The sequence below is a fragment of the Saccopteryx bilineata genome, chromosome X (genome assembly GCF_036850765.1).
Source record: "Saccopteryx bilineata isolate mSacBil1 chromosome X, mSacBil1_pri_phased_curated, whole genome shotgun sequence".
Classification (NCBI taxonomy): Eukaryota; Metazoa; Chordata; class Mammalia; order Chiroptera; family Emballonuridae; genus Saccopteryx; species Saccopteryx bilineata.
This window is the reverse complement of record NC_089502.1, coordinates 13,730,756-13,747,516: the sequence shown is the minus strand read 5'-3', so window position 1 is coordinate 13,747,516 and position 16,761 is coordinate 13,730,756.

The window sequence follows — 16,761 nt, the reverse complement described above, 5'->3', positions numbered from 1 at the left end:
TCAATACATGAATTGACAACTGAGGTAGTAAGTTTAGCTAACAGAACAAGCCATATAGAGGAAAGATCCAGGGACATTGAAGACAGGAAACTATGGATGCTACAGAGAGAAGAGAAGAGAGACTCATGATTAAAAAAAAAGCTGTGAGAGTTCTACAAGAATTTTCTAACTTCATTAGAAATTGCAATAAAAGAAGAATTGCTATATCAGAAAAAGAAGAAAGGAAGAAAATAAAGAGACTATTCAAAGAAATAATTGATGAGAATTTCCCAAGCCTATGGAAAGAGTTAGAGCCTCGAATCCAAGAAGCAAACAAGATGTCAAGTTACCACAACCCAAACAGACCTACATCAAGGCACATCATAGTAAAATTGTCAAAAATCAATGAAAAAGAAATAACCCTTAAGGCAAATAGGGAAAAGAAGTACATAACATATAAAGGAAAGCCCATTAGTTTACCATCAAACTTCTCAGCAGAAACACTACAAACCAGAAGAGAGTTTACTAAAACATTCAAAGTACTGAAAGACAGAAATTACCAGCCAAGCATACTATATCCATCAAAGTCATCCTTCAAGTATAAAGGAGAAATACATAAAAACTTTTCCACACATACAGAAGCTGAGAGAATTTATCAACAAAAAAAAAACCTCCCACTGCAGGAAATATTCAAGGGGTTATTCAAACAGATACAAAGAACAAAGCAAATTAAAACTACAAACAAAATTTCGAACAAGGTCACAATAAGAAAGGATGACCTGTGACAACAATAACATAAAAGCTTGGAGGATAAAGACCTGTAGTAGCAAAGGAGGATGGAATGCAGAAACACTCATAAGATGAGGGACTCTTGTACTTATGAACATTTTTTAACATAATGTTAACCACCCACAAAAAAGCCACTACTGAAACAAAGAACTTAGAAAAAAAAAGATACAGTGGAAAGAAGTATGAAATACCATAAAAAAGATAGAAACAAAAAAGACACAGAACTACCAGTAAACAAAACATAAAATGATTATAGGAAATCCTCAAGTATTAATAATTACCCTAAGAGTAAATGGACTGAATTCACCAATAAAGAGACACAGAGTAACAGATTGGATCAAATATCAAAAACCAACCGTATGTTGCCTTCAAGAGACACACCTAACCAGAAGGACTAAAGTGGATTCAAAGTAAAATGTTAGAAAACAGTTCTCAAAACAAATAATATACAAAGAAAAGCAGATGCAACCATACTTATATCTGACAATGCTGACTTCAAGACAACAAAGGTCACCAGAGACAAAGATGAACATTGAATAATGATAAAAGGGACATTGTATTAGGAAGACATAACACTTCTTAATATATATGTACTGAACCAGGAAACACCAATGTGTGTGTGTGTGTGTGTGTGTGTGTGTGTGTGTATATATATATATATATATGATATCTATGAACTGATCTAAAAATAGACACAAACAAAAACACAATTTTACTTGGAGATTTCAGCATATCATTAACAACTTTAAATAGTTCATCCAATAGAAAATCAGTAAAGAAATAGCCTTAAAAAACACTCTGAACCAAATGGACACCATAGACATTTATAGTACATTGCATTCCAAAACATCAAATTATACATTCTTGTCCACTGTACATGGAATATTCTCAAGGATAGACCATATGTTGGGACACAAAACTAACATCAACTAATTCAGGATGATTGAAATTATACCAAGCATATTTTCTGACCATAAGGCTTTGAAATAAAAATTCAACAGTAAAAAGGAAATAAAAAAAACCTACAAAAATGTGGAAATTAAACAATGTACACCTAAAAAATGACTGAGTCAAAGAAGAAATAAAAGCAGAGATCAAAAGATATATACAACACGACATAACAAAATTTCTAGGACATACTAAAAGCAGTAATAAGAAGGAAGTTTATATCATTATAGTCTCATATCAAGAAACAGGAGAGATCCCAAGTAAACAACCCAACATCACACCTTAAGGAACTAGAGGAAGAAGAACAAAGACAAACTAAAGTCAGGAGAAGAAAGGAAATAGTAAAATAATAGAGCAGAACTAAGTGAAACAGAGAACAAAAAACTATAGAAAAAATTAATAAAACAAAGAGCTGGTTTTTTTCGATCAATAAAATTAACAAACCACTGGTTACACTCACTAAGGAAAAAGGAGGAAAGACTCATATAAACAAAATCTGAAATAAAAGAAGAGAAATTACCACAGACATCATAAATATACAAAAGATCATAGTAGAATATTATGAAAGACTATATGCCACCAAATTCAACAACCTAAAGGAAATAAATAAATTTCTATAACTATACAATCTTCCTAAACTGAGCCATGTAGAAATGGAAAGCCTAAATAGACCTAAGAGCAAGGAGGAAATAAAAACAACTGTAAAAAACCTACACAAAAACAAAAGTCCAGGATCTGATGGTTACACTAATGAACTCTACCAAACATTCAAGAAGATTTGGTAGTTATCCTTCTCAAAGTCTTCTAAAATATAGAAGAAGAAACAATAATCTCTAATATATATATATATATATATATATATATATATATATATATATATATATTTTTTTTTTTTTTGTATTTTTCCGAAGTTAGAAACGGGGAAGCAGTCAGACAGACTCGCGCATGTGCCCAACCAGGATCCATCTGGCATGCCCACCAGGGGGCGATGCTCTACCCATCTGGGACATTGCTCCCTTGCAATCGGAACCATTCTAGCTCCTGAGGTAGAGGCCATGGAACCATCTTCAGCGCCTGGGCCAACATTGCTCCAGTGGAGCCTTGGCTGAGGGAGGGGAAGAGAGAGATAGAGAAGAAAGAGAGGGGGAAGGGTGGAGAAGAAGATGGGTGGTTCTCCTGTGTGCTCTGAGCAGAAATTGAACCGGGACATCCACACACCAGGTCAACACTCTACCACTGAACCAACCAGCCAGGGCACAATCCTGAATACATTTTATGAGACAAACACTACCTTTATACCAAAACCTGGCAAAAAAAAAAGTATACAAAAGGAAAACTGAAGACCAATATTTCTAATGAATACAAATGCAAATATTCTAAACAAATTACTAGTAACTTGAATACAACAACAGATTAAAAAATAAAATACAATGATCAAGTGGCTTTCATGACAGGAGCACAAGGATGGTACAATATATGGAAATCTCAATGTGATATACCATATCAACAAAACAAAGATCATATAATCCTATCAACTGATATTGAAAAGGCATTCAATAGGATACAACATCCCTTTATGTTTAAAACACTCAATAAAATCAGAATAGAAGGAAAGAACCTCAACGTAATAAAAGCCATATATGACAAACCATCAGCTAATATCAAACTAACTGGTGAAAAAATGCAGGCTTTTCCTTTAAAATTAGGAACAAGACTAGGCTGCCCATTTACTACACTCCAATTCAACATAGTTCTGGAAGTTTCAGTTCAAGCAATCAGGCAAGAGAAAAAAATAAAAGGCATTCATATCATTAAAGAAAAAGTGAAGGAATCACTTTTTGCAGGTGATACAGTCCTGTATATAGAAAACCCTAAAGACTCCACCAAAAAACTATCAGAAATAATAAACCAATAGAGTAATGTCGCAGGACACAAAATCAGTATACAAATGTCCACTGCTTTTCTATATGCCAACAATTAAAGTTTGGAAAATGAAAAATCAACAACAACAATTTCTTTTACAATTGCAACAACAACAACAAAATAACAACAGAAATATACTTATCAAAGGATGTGAAGAAACTTGATACTGAAAAATACAAAGCATTATTGAAAGAAACATAAAAAGACATAATGAAATTGAAAAATATTCCATATTCATGGATTAGAAGAATCAATATAGTTAAAATGGCCATATTACCAAAAAATAGTATATACAGATTTAATTTAATCCCAATCAGAATCTCAATGTCATTTAAAAATAATAGAACAAAAAATTATCAGGTTTGTATGGAACCATAAAAAATTCTGAATAGCCACAGAAATCATGATGGAAGAGAATGAAGCCAGAGGTTTCACATTGTCTGACTTCAAATTATGCTATAGAGCCATGATAATCAATACAGCATGGTATTGGTAGGAAAATGACATACAGACCAATGGAAAAGAATTGAGAGCCCAGAAATAAAACCACATGTATATGAACAAATCATCTTTGACAAAGGAGCCAAAAACACACAATGGAGAAAAAAAAAAAACCTCTTCAATAAATGGTGCTGGGAAAATTGGGACAGTACATGCAAAAGAATGAAACTTGACTATATTTTGTCTCCATGCACAAAATTTAATGTAAAATGGATCAAAGACCTAAATATAAGTTCCAATACAATAAATTACATAAAATAGAACATAGGTAATAAGCTCATGGACCTTGGCCGTAGAGAACAATTTATAAATTTGACCCCAAAGGCAATAATAAAAGGAATGGCACTATATCAAACTCAAAAGCTTTTGCACAGCAAAAGAAACTGATAACAAAACAAATAGGCAGCCAAATAAATGGGAAATTATATTTGCAAATAATAGCTCTGATAAGAGGTTAATAACCAAAATACATGAAGAAACTTACAAAGCTCAGCAACAAACAAGCAAACAATCCAATTACAAAATGGGAAGAGGACCTGAACAGACACTTCTCCCTAGAGGGCCAACAGGTATATGAAAAGATGCACATCTTCCCTAGCTATTCTAGAAACACAAGTCAAAACTACAATGAGCTACCACTTCACAACAGTTAGATTGGCTATTACCAACAATACAGGTAATAACAAGTGTTGAAGAGCTTGTTCATAAAAAGGAACCCTCAATAACTGCTGGTGAGAATCCAAATTGATACAACCATTATGGAAGAAAATATAGTGGTTCCTCAAAAAATTAAGAATAGAATTACCATATGACCCAACAATCCATCTACTGAGTACTCCAAAAACTCAAAAACATTGGTACATAAAAACTCATGCACCCTGTGTTCATTACAGTATTATTCACAGTGGCCAAGATATGGAAACAACCAAAGTGTCCCTCAATAGAGGATTGGATAAAGAAGATGTGGTACATGTATACAATGGAATACTACTCAGCCATAAGAAACAATAACAGAGAGACATTTATGATTATATGAGAAAATTATACTGAGTGAACTAAGTAAATCAGAAAAAGCCTAAAACTGTATTATTTCACACATAGGTGGGATATATTGATAAAACTGAGACTTATGGACATATACATAAAATTGAAGTGGTTACTGGGGGGAAGGGAACTTGGGTGAGGGAGAAGGAGACTTGAGTGAATGGAGAGGGGAAAGGGGATTTGGGGGAAGGGCTTAAAAAGGGACAAATATAAGGTGACAAAAATGATTTGACTTTGGGTGATGGGTATACAACATAATCAACAGTTCAACTCCTATAGAAATGTTCATCTGAAACCTATGAAGTCTTACTGATCAATGTCACCGTGTTAAAGTAAAATTTCCAAATGAAATAAAAAAGAACACTGAAGAGGCCTGTATTTAGAGCTTCTGATTTTTTTAAAAAAAGGACAGTTTTAAAATTCAAACTTGTAAACATCCAAATCTTAAAAATTTAACTCAATCCATAGACGTGGATCAATTCTAGATCAGACGTGAATTCAGTCTGTTAAGTGTGTTAACACAAAAATTTTAATGGGGTTGGGTCATCTTGGAAGTGCTATTGGTCAAGCAGTTTCTTTAAGGTAGGGAAAGAGTATTTTAGACTCAAAGACAACAGGAAAGGTGGTTTGCAACTGGAAATTTCAGATTTACTCTAAAATTAATATACATGCCTAATTTGTGCTTATCTAATAAAGCTGAAAGTGGTTCTTTGGTATTTTGAAGTAAATGAATCAGAAAAACTAAGAACTGTATGATTTCACACATAGGTGGGATATGAAAGTGAGATTTATAGGCATAAATAAAAGTGAAGTGGTTACCTGGGGAAAGGAGTAGGGGGAAGAGGTAAGGTGAAGGGAGTAAAGAGGAATAAATATACAGTGATGAAAGATCATTTGTTTTTGGGTGAGGGACACGTAATGCAATCAACAGTTTAAAAGCTCTAGAGATGTTCACCTGAAGTCTACGTACTGTTATTGATCAATGTCACCTCATTAAATTTAATTTCTAAATAAAAATAAAATAAATTTATAGTGTTCCAAATGCTTTATGGTAAGGTTTCAATGATGCATTTTTTATTAAATAACTGGGTAAATATAATTATCTATAATAGAAAGTTTGAGTTCATATTCTAATTTTTTTTAAATCAGAGGTAAAGCACTTATTTAATGACTTAACAATGTGGATACAAAGCAGGGGACATCATTCTATTGTGATTCCCATGACTGAATGAAGAGAGACTGTTTGAGTTCTGGCTGGACTTGAGCCAACAAGACTCTTCCAAGACCCATTCATTCCTTCCAGATACCTTTGACCCAATTTGAAAAGCAAGGCCAACCTCTCAGTATCTTCATCCAATTTTTTCAATGCATGTTTGAATCTCTGACTTTATATAAAGACCAGACTGAGCCAGGAAAAGTAGGAGCTTTGCTAGTGCCTGACTTTTGCATTTCTGTCATGGTTTGTAGAGTAATCGTAGCAAGGGCAAGAACCAGGAGCAAAGATAGCGTAAAAGTGTTATGTGTGAGTGTGTGGGGATAAGTGGGAAGGTTAAGGAGCAAGCCCCTGCTTAAATTGGTGTGAAAAGAACCCTAAGACAGAGGCTTCTTCTTCTACAATATATGCCTTATCTGTTTGTCATTCAGTTCTCTAAGAAGTCTTCTTTTAACATGTAAATCCTCCTGAAAGGTATAAGTTATTCTTATCTCTCCAATTCTTTCAAACTCTGGAATTAAACAGACCCATATCCAAATTGTAACTTGTTTTAAGCATTTTCTTAGGTATTAATTTATTTTACAGTTTGCCCATCTATTTAATGGGGATAATAATCTCTACCACAATGGTTGATATATTAAATGAAAACAGCAAATATGAAAGTACCTAAGAAAATTCTTGACATACAAAAACTGTGTTTTCATTTCACTTATATGAGTCAACTTAGGGCTTGGTGCCAAGGTGGAGTACTGAAATGGACTTAAAAGTATCTAGAGAAATGGGCCCTGGCCAGTTGGCTCAGCGGTAGAGCGTCGGCCTAGCGTGCGGAGGACCCGGGTTCGATTCCCGGCCAGGGCACACAGGAGAAGCGCCCATTTGCTTCTCCACCCCTCCGCCGCGCCTTCCTCTCTGTCTCTCTCTTCCCCTCCCGCAGCCAAGGCTCCATTGGAGCAAAGATGGCCCGGGCGCTGGGGATGGCTCTGTGGCCTCTGCCCCAGGCGCTAGAGTGGCTCTGGTCGCAACATGGCGACGCCCAGGATGGGCAGAGCATCGCCCCCTGGTGGGCAGAGCGTCGCCCCTGGTGGGCGTGCCGGGTGGATCCCGGTCGGGCGCATGCGGGAGTCTGTCTGACTGTCTCTCCCTGTTTCCAGCTTCAGAAAAATGAAAAAAAAAAGAGAAAAAAAAAAAAGTATCTAGAGAAATGGGGTTCAGCTAGGGGGAGCAAGATGCAGAAAGGCCAAGTCTGACTCAGAATTATTTTGAGTCTAGGGATCTCTTTGGACCTGGGACCTGAGGTAATAAGTAGCAATATAAGCATGCTGTTAAGTAGCACAATGGTTCAGAAGAAGACTTCTTGGCTCAGCTTTAGCCCTCAGTTAGTAGAGGAGAATTCTGCTTATTAGTTGTATGATATTGGGCAAGTCACTAATCTCATTGAGCCTCAACTTCCTCCTCTGTAAAACTGAGAAAATAATAGTACACTCTTAATAATTATAGTTAAGCTTAAATAAGCTATTATGCATACAGTGATTAACACAAAGTAAGTGCTCAGTAAATGTAACTTGTCATAAAGACCATTAACATTTCATTATTATGATTATTTTAAATATATATGTGCATATATTTATTTTACAGGATCTATAAAATATTTTTCTTCAAAAATTCTGTTTAAATTGAATTTACTTTTTATAATATTCTGGTTTATCACTGAATATTACTTAACATTTTCCATTATTGTTATTATTATTATATACCAGGGCTACTTAAATTTGTTGGAAGTTCCAAAGCACTCAGTTTTTGGACCAGATTTCAGATGAATTTGGAGAAATCTAAAGATTTTTCCTGGTGTTTTCTATTTTTTTAGTGTCTTTTTAGGTCAGGTGGTACTCTCATCCAAAGAGTGCAGTGCCCTATTTCACTTCCTGTTCTTTCCCTCCCATGAACTCTGTTCTCAGAGTTCCTATAAGGAAGACTCCAATACTAATTCATACTAAGATATGAATTGGTATTAACTCAAATGCTGTGGCTTCCTTTGGATTTACACTTTTAATAAGGACTTAATTTCAGTCCATTAGTTATTTAATTCCCTTCAAACTCTAGGGATGGATTAGCAATAAACAAATAAAAGTACACACTTTTATAGTCAATTTTTTTTACAAACTAAGAAATGAAACCAGCTTGTGATGAAAGAAACTTTGACCAGTGTGTCCAGAGCATGTGAAAAATGATCTGGACCCAAAGACAGAGATTCTAATAAACCAGGAAAATAAATTTCTTAACCCCTATTGCTCATTGACGTCAACCCCAAAAGCACAGGCCCAGGTAATGAGCAGGCTTGCAAGTCATACCAATTTAAGATCCTTAAAATTTTGTTTTCCTTTCTGCCAGATAAAATGGGAAATAGAGAATTAGACAATATGCACTTAAAAACTCCAAATCAGAGTAATACAGAGGTTCATCTTGACCTTTTGCTTCTGCTATTTTCTTCTTCAAAGCACTTTTAATTAAGTGGATGTTAAATCTGGGGTCAACAGAGGAAGAGAAGGCACTTTGGGCACTAGAATCAACTATTAGATTCTTTTAAGGAAAATATAATATTCATATGCTCTTTCAAGATAAAATTTTCAAAATCACTTCAAAGAAATTAGCCTTTTACTGACTGATACAATCTACTTTAACCCAATAGACAAACCCCTACAAATGTGTCCAAGAGTCTAGAGCAGTGATTTTCAACTTATATGCCTCAAGAATTTTTAAAACATGCAATATATGACTATTTAGTCAAGAACACTGACCTCTTTCCTTTTTTGTCAAATAAAGAAATGACAGCAGACCACACAACAATAGTCATCCGGTGTGAATGAAGCAAAATTATACTTGTTTTTGTCAGATTGACAAAAAATATATTTTTGGTGTGCCACAGAGTTTTAGTAATTGGTTTACGTGTCATGAAATGAAAAAGGTTGAAAATTGCTTGTCTAAAGAGCTTTGATTGCTGAGGTCCAGGGAGATGTGTGTGGGATGATACATTCTGTAATTAAGCAGCTTGGTACATTATAGTGACATTGTTAGAGCATGTTTTTTTTCTTTTATTGAATTTATTGTGGTAGCACTGAGTGCTACCCTTCATGCACAGTCCCTCACTCCCACATTCCTCAGCAATCCTTCTCTTACCTTCTGATGGCCTTTACTTTTTTCTAGACTTCCTCTCATATAAACTGTAAATGAAAATGTGCTTAATCCCTTCACCTTTTTCATCTCATCCTTCATTCCTCATCCTCTCTAAACAAGTGTGGGGGTTGTGGGAGGGACAAGGGGTGTGGAGGTGGAAGAGGGTATAGAGGTGATAAAGGGAAATTTGACTTGGGGTTGTGAACACACAATGCAATATACAGATGATGTATTATAGACTTGTAACACCTGAAATGGGTATAAATTTGTTAACCAATGTCACCCCAATAAAGTCAATAAAAATATAAAAAATAAAATATGGTGACAGCCAGAGGGAAAGGGGAATAAAGTCTAGATGGAATGGGCAACAGTTTGCAAATGGGAACAGAACAGACATTGCTTGGGGTGATGAGTGCATGATGCAATGTGCAGATGGTATCTTATTGAGTTGTACACTTAAAACCTGTATGGTTTGTGAACCAGTGTCATTCTAAAAAATGAATTAATTTTTAAAAAAGTGAATATCTTATTTATTGGAAAAAATGAAAAACCTTGTTTTTATAGACCTTTTCGTCTTGCATTGAATCAAGCAACAAAAGTTCACACTATGGTGTAACTGAATAAAGAACCCTAGCTCAACAAGTTATTTGCATTTTGATAAAGACATAAAATCCTAATGACAGAAATTTAGACACTAGTAATTAAGGAGTAAAGGGTTCCTGGGTCAGATGGAGCTTTACGTTTTCTTTTACTGTGCTGCTTCAATATTTAATTAGGCATGTCTATCTGGCCTTTTTAATCATCTAGCTTGGATAAGAGGTTATAGGTACCAGGCAGTACCTGATGAGAAGAAGCTCCTACTGAGTTAGTGGTAAAGTTAGCAAAATGTGGCATATGAAGGCTACTAATTGCCTTCAAGCAGGCTTTGTTCACCAACAGAGGAAATTGAAACAGTATCTGGCATTTACCCAACATGTATTCAGCAAATGCTATTATGTGCCAGGTGTAGTGTTAGATGCTGGGTTACAACAATTAATAAGGTAGTTTTTTTTTTCTTGAAAGAGCTTAGATTCTAATGAGAAAAACAATTAAGCATTAAAAAAGAACCAAGTGGCAACTAGCTAGCTATTTGAATAAGCTATTGAGATCCCTACTTGATCCCTTACACCAAAATAAATTCCAGACTGCTCAACATGTTAAATATTTAAAACTGAAACTCATGGACATAGATTAAAGTGAAGTATTTTCCAATGGGAGGGGAATTTGGGGGAGGAGGTGAGGGAAGTGTGTAAAGAGAGTCAAATATATGGTAATGGAAAATGATTTGACTTTGAGTGATGGGTATATAACATAATCAACAGTTCAAATGTTATAGAAATGTTTACCTGAAACCTACATACTCTTTTTGATCAATGTCACCCCATTAAATTTAATATCATAAATAAAATTTTAGGTTTTCCACTTCTTTGTGACTCAGTCAAGGAAGATTGTATAATTCTAAGAATTTAACCATTTTCTCTAGGTTGTTGAATTTGGTGATATATTATCTTTCATAATATTCTACTGGTTCTTTGTATATCTATAATGTTTGTGGTAATTTCTAATCTTTCATTTTGGATTTTGGTTATATGAGTCTTTTTTTGTTTTTTTCCTTACTGAGTCTAGCCAGTGGTTTGTTGATTTTATTGATCTTTTCAAAGTACCAGTTCTTTTTTTTCTTTTTTTTTTTTTGTATTTTTTCCGAAGCAAGAAACGGGGAGAGACAGACAGACTCCCGCATGCGCCCGACCGGGATCCACCCGGCACGCCCACCAGGGGGCGACGCTCTGTCCACCAGGGGGCGATGCTCTGCCGTGACTAAAGCCACTCTAGCGCCGGGGGCAGAGGCCAAGGAGCCATCCCCAGTGCCCAGGCCATGTTTGCTCCAATGGAGCCTCGGCTGAGGGGAAGAGAAAGACAGAGAGGAAGGAGAGGGGGAGGGGTGGAGAAGCAGATGGGCGCTTCTCCTGTGTGCCCTGGCTGGGAATCAAACCGGGACCTCTGCATGCCAGGCCGACGCTCTATCACTGCGCCAACCGGCCAGGGCACCAGTTCTTTGTTGTATTAGTTTTTCTATAGTTTCTATGTTCTCTATTTTATTTAGTTCTCTAATTTTAACTGTTTCTTTTCTTCTGCTGACTTTGGCTTGCCTTTGCTCTTCTTCTTCTAGTTCCTTAAGATGTGATATTAGGTTGTTTACTTAGGATCTCTCTTGTTTCTTGATATAAGACTGTAATGATATAAACTTATCTCTTATTATTAGATTTGGTGAGTCCCAGAAATTTTAAAATGTTGTATTGTCATTTTCATTTGTTTGTATATATTTTCAGATCTGTGCTTTTATTTTTTCTTTGGCCTACTCATTTTTTAGAAGTATGTTGTTTAATTTCTGGTTTTTGCAGATGACATGAACCTGTATATAGAAAACCCTAAAGATTCTAACAAAAAACTATTAGAAAAATTAAACCAATACAGTAATGTCATAGGATACAAAATCAATATACAAGAGTCCACTGCTTTTCTGTATGCCAACAATGAAACTTTGGAAAATGAACTAAAAAACAATTCCTTTTACAATTGCAACAAAAAAAATACGGTATCTAAGAATAAACTTAACAAAGAATGTGAAGGACCTATATATTGAAAACTACAGAACACTATTGAAAGAAATTGGAAAAGACACAATGAAATGGAAAAATATTCCATGTTCATGGATTGGAATAATCAACATAGTTAAAATGGTCATATTACCCAAAGCAATATAGAGATTTAATGCATTTCTCATCAAAATTTCAATGTCTTTTTTTTTAAAAAAAATAGAACAAAATATTACCGGGTTTGTATGGAACTATAAAAAACCCTGAAAGCAATCCTGAGGGAAAAGAATGAAGCCAGAGGTTTCACATTGCCTGACTTCAAATTATACTACAGAGCCATGATAATCAAAACAGCATGGTATTGCTAGAAAACCAGACATACAAACCAATGAAAGAATTGAGAGCCCAGAAATAATACCACATATATATGAACAAATCACCTTCAACAAAGGATCCAAAAACACACAATGGAGAAAATATAGCCTCTTCAATAAATAGTGCTGAGAAAATTGCAAAACCATATGCAGAATAATGAAAATTGACTATATTTTGTCTCCCTGCACAAAATTTAATTTAAAATTGATCAAAGATCTAAATATAAGTTCCAATACAATATATTACATAGAAGAAAACAGGTACTAAACTCATGGACCTTGGCCATAGAGAACAATTTATGAATTTGACACCAAAGGCAAGGGAAGTAATGGCAAAAATAAATAAATAAATGGTGCTATATCAAACTGAAAAGCTTCTACACAGTAGCAGAAACTGACAAAACAAATAGGCAGCCAACTAAATGAGAGATGATATTTGCAAACAACAGCTCTGATAAGAGGTTAATATCCAAAGTATTCAATATATCAAGACCTCACAAAGCTCAGCAACAAATAAGCAAACAATCCAATTAAAAATGGGAGGGGACTGAAACAGATAATTCTCCCAAGATGACATACAAATAGCCAACAAAAATGAAAAGATGCTCATCTTCACTAATATGTGTTGGAGAAGCTGTGGAGAAAAAGGAACCCGCAATAACTGATGATGGGAATGCAAATTACTTAAACTATTATGGAAGAATATATAGTGGTTCCTCAAAAAATTAAGAATAGAATTACCTTATGACCCAGAAATCCCTCTACTTGGTGTCTACCTCAAAAACTCTAAAGCTTTGGTAAGTAAAGACACATGCACCCCCATGTTCATCACAGCATTATTTGCAGCGACCAAGACATGGAAACAACCAAAGTGCCCCTCAATAGAGGATTTGATATAGAACGTGTGGTACATATATACAATGGAATATTACTAAGCCATAAGAAATGATGACATAGTAACATTTATGACTACATGGTTGGACCTTGAGAGAATTACACTGAGTGTAATAAGTAAGTCAGAAAAAGCTAAGAACTGCTGATTTCACACATAGGTGGGATATAAAACTGAGACTCACGGACATAGATAAAAGTGAACTGGTTACCAGGGGGAAGGGAATGTGAGGGAGAGAAATCAGTGAAGGGGTGGGAGTAAGGGTCTAATTAGGGAGAAATATAAGGTGATGAAAAATGTGTGACTTTGGTTGATGGTTGTATAACATAATCAACCGTTCAAATGCTATAGAAATGTTTACCTGAAACCCATGTAATCTTATTTATCAGTCACTGTGTTAAAGTTAATTTTCTAAGTAAAATTTAAAATACATAAAATTTAAGAAAATATTCAAAATAAAAAAGCATAGAAAAAAACAAAAAAAACATAAAGTAGTAGATGAAAATGTGGGTGATTGATTTTATAATCCTGCAGTGATTGATACCTTGTTAACTAAGCATACTACAAAAAAATATACTGTAAAGGAAAATTTTCATACATTTAACTACATAAATATTATCATTTCTATATGGTAATAATGAGTAAATAAGCAAGTAAAAATTCAAATGACAAACTAAGAAAAATGTTACATTATAACAAAGAAATTTTAAATTCTTTTTATTTTTTAAATTTTTATTGAATTTATTGGGGTGACATTGTTTAATAAAATTGTATATTTAAGTTTCAGGTGTCCAACTTTACAAAACATTATCTCTATATTATACTCTGTATTCACCACCTAAAGTCAAATCTCCTTTCATCACCATTACTTTTTTTATCTCCCTCTTTCCCCTTTCCCTCTGGTAAACACCATACTGTTTGTGTCTATCACTTTTTTTCCTTTGCTTAATCTCTTCATAGTTTTCACCCAGCCCCCCACCGCCCCCCAACTTCCCTTTAACCGCTATCCATCTCTTCTCTGTATCTATGAGTCTTTTTCTATTTTGTTTGTTGGTTTATTTCAAAATATGTATACTAAAACTTTTTACAGTTCATCAAGGGAAGAGACACCACAGAAAAATGGATTAAATTTCCAACAGAAAAATAAATATAAATGTCCAATGAATACAAATATTCTACTTATACTTGCTAATGACTATTTTAAGACAAATCAAAGTAATGAGATTTATCTTATCACACTTAAAACATGATAAAGTTTTATAAAATGTAATGTTTTTGAAGCTATAAAGACACAGTAACTCTCATTCATAATCAACTGGAGTATAAATTGGGTGTAGACATTTAGAGGGCGATTTGATGTATTTGTTAAGATTGTTCTAAAAAGGCATTTTTTTAACCCAACAATTCTGTTTCTAAAAGTTTATCTTAAGGGTAGGGTATATATATAAAAATAAGAAATATACATTTGCAATGGCAAGAAACCAAAATAACAGGGGAAAAAAGTGTTATCAATAAGTAAGGGAATCATAAACATTTATTTTTTGAATATTATAATACATATTAGAACAAATTTATATTTTGATATACATATTACCAAGATATACATAGTGGGAAAAGTGAGGTGTAGAATAGTATGTTCCTTTTTGTGTGATAACAAAGCATATGCAGTTATTGTTACATACGCATCAAACATTTCTTGAAAAATATGTAAGAAACTGTTAGAGATTATCTCTAGAGATTTAGACTGGTGGAAGGGATATAGAAATATTATACTTTTTACTTCATTGTCTTCTGCACTATTTGTTCATTTTTATCATGTGCAGTTATTATTACTACTGTTATTCTTATTTAACAAATACTAGTTTACATGCCAACAATAATTATAACACATATATATGTATATACTATATGTAAAATTGCATAGATAAATAGAAGACCAAATAAAAATATAAGCTGTCCTAATAGCACAAGGGACAGTCACCTAAGCCAAATTATAGACGTATATGTGTGATGATGGGTGGGTCAGCGGAGAGGTTTATTGGAACGAGATGACATCTGTACTAATTTTGTGTGATAATTAGGAATTAGGTAAAAAAAAGAGAGATGTAGGGTCTATTCCAGGTAGAGGAAACATTAATATATTAGATGTTAGTTCTGGTTAGAGTGTGTTGGGAAGTATTAGGATGGAGAATGAGAACAATTGAAGATGGAGACAGAGATAGAGACCAGATATTATGAAGAGCTTTGCTTGTGATATTAACTACATTATACTAAAGTCTCAGAGGCTTGTTGTCTTGGAAATAATGAACTAAAAGATTCACACTGTGGTGGAAATGAATCAAAACAGGTATTTTTATTTTAACAAATAACAAAATGTTCCAAAGGTTCAGTTTCAAGCATTAATAATTAGGGAGGAGGAATCTCCCTCATGTTCCTCAATTCACACATTTATGAGAATATGACACACCTGGTGGTCTGGATACCAGACTGTTCTACTCAACGGGGAACCTGCTATCCTATGAGAGGTGGGGGTGGATTTTATTTTCCGGAATCCACTTTGTCCAAGACTGGTAATAGGAGACTAAGGAAGAAAGCATGGCTCCCATGGTAACGAACCAGTTGTGCTCAGAACCCTGTGGACATTAGTCGCTGAGAGAAACAAAGGCAAACTGATGTAGGTCAGCAGGCTGCCCTCTGTTTTACAAAGTACAGGGCGAAATGCACAGGTTTTAGAGTAAGATCTGAATTTTCATGCTGGCTTCATCACTTGTTTGTTCTGTGACTATAGGCAAGTTAATGAATCTTTCTGAGATGCCAGGACCTTTAAGGGTTGTTTAAAATACTACATACAAAGCACTTAGAACTAACATGTTCAGAGTATTGATGTTAGCTTTTATAATTACAACTACTCTTTCTTCTACATAAGCCCATGAGCATTAATATGATCTTTGTCATATTAATTATAATTATCATTATCCATTCTTATCCATGAATCTTTCCAAAACTTTTGTCTCCTTCAAGAATCCACTGAATATTACACTATTGTTATTTTTATTATTCTTTCTTCCCTATGAGCCAATTGCTGATTATTGTTTTTGCTGTCTTTATTATTTTGACTGTCACTGATATTATTATTTCTTTGCTCTTCTCCGAGAGTCCTCCTAGGTTTACACTCCTCACCCTGTCTCCACCTTATGACTTCTCCAGGCCCCACCACTGGAGGGAGCAGCAATGCTGACACACCACTACTTGTGTGTTTTTTACAGACCTACCCAGCTTGCTTTTAGCAGC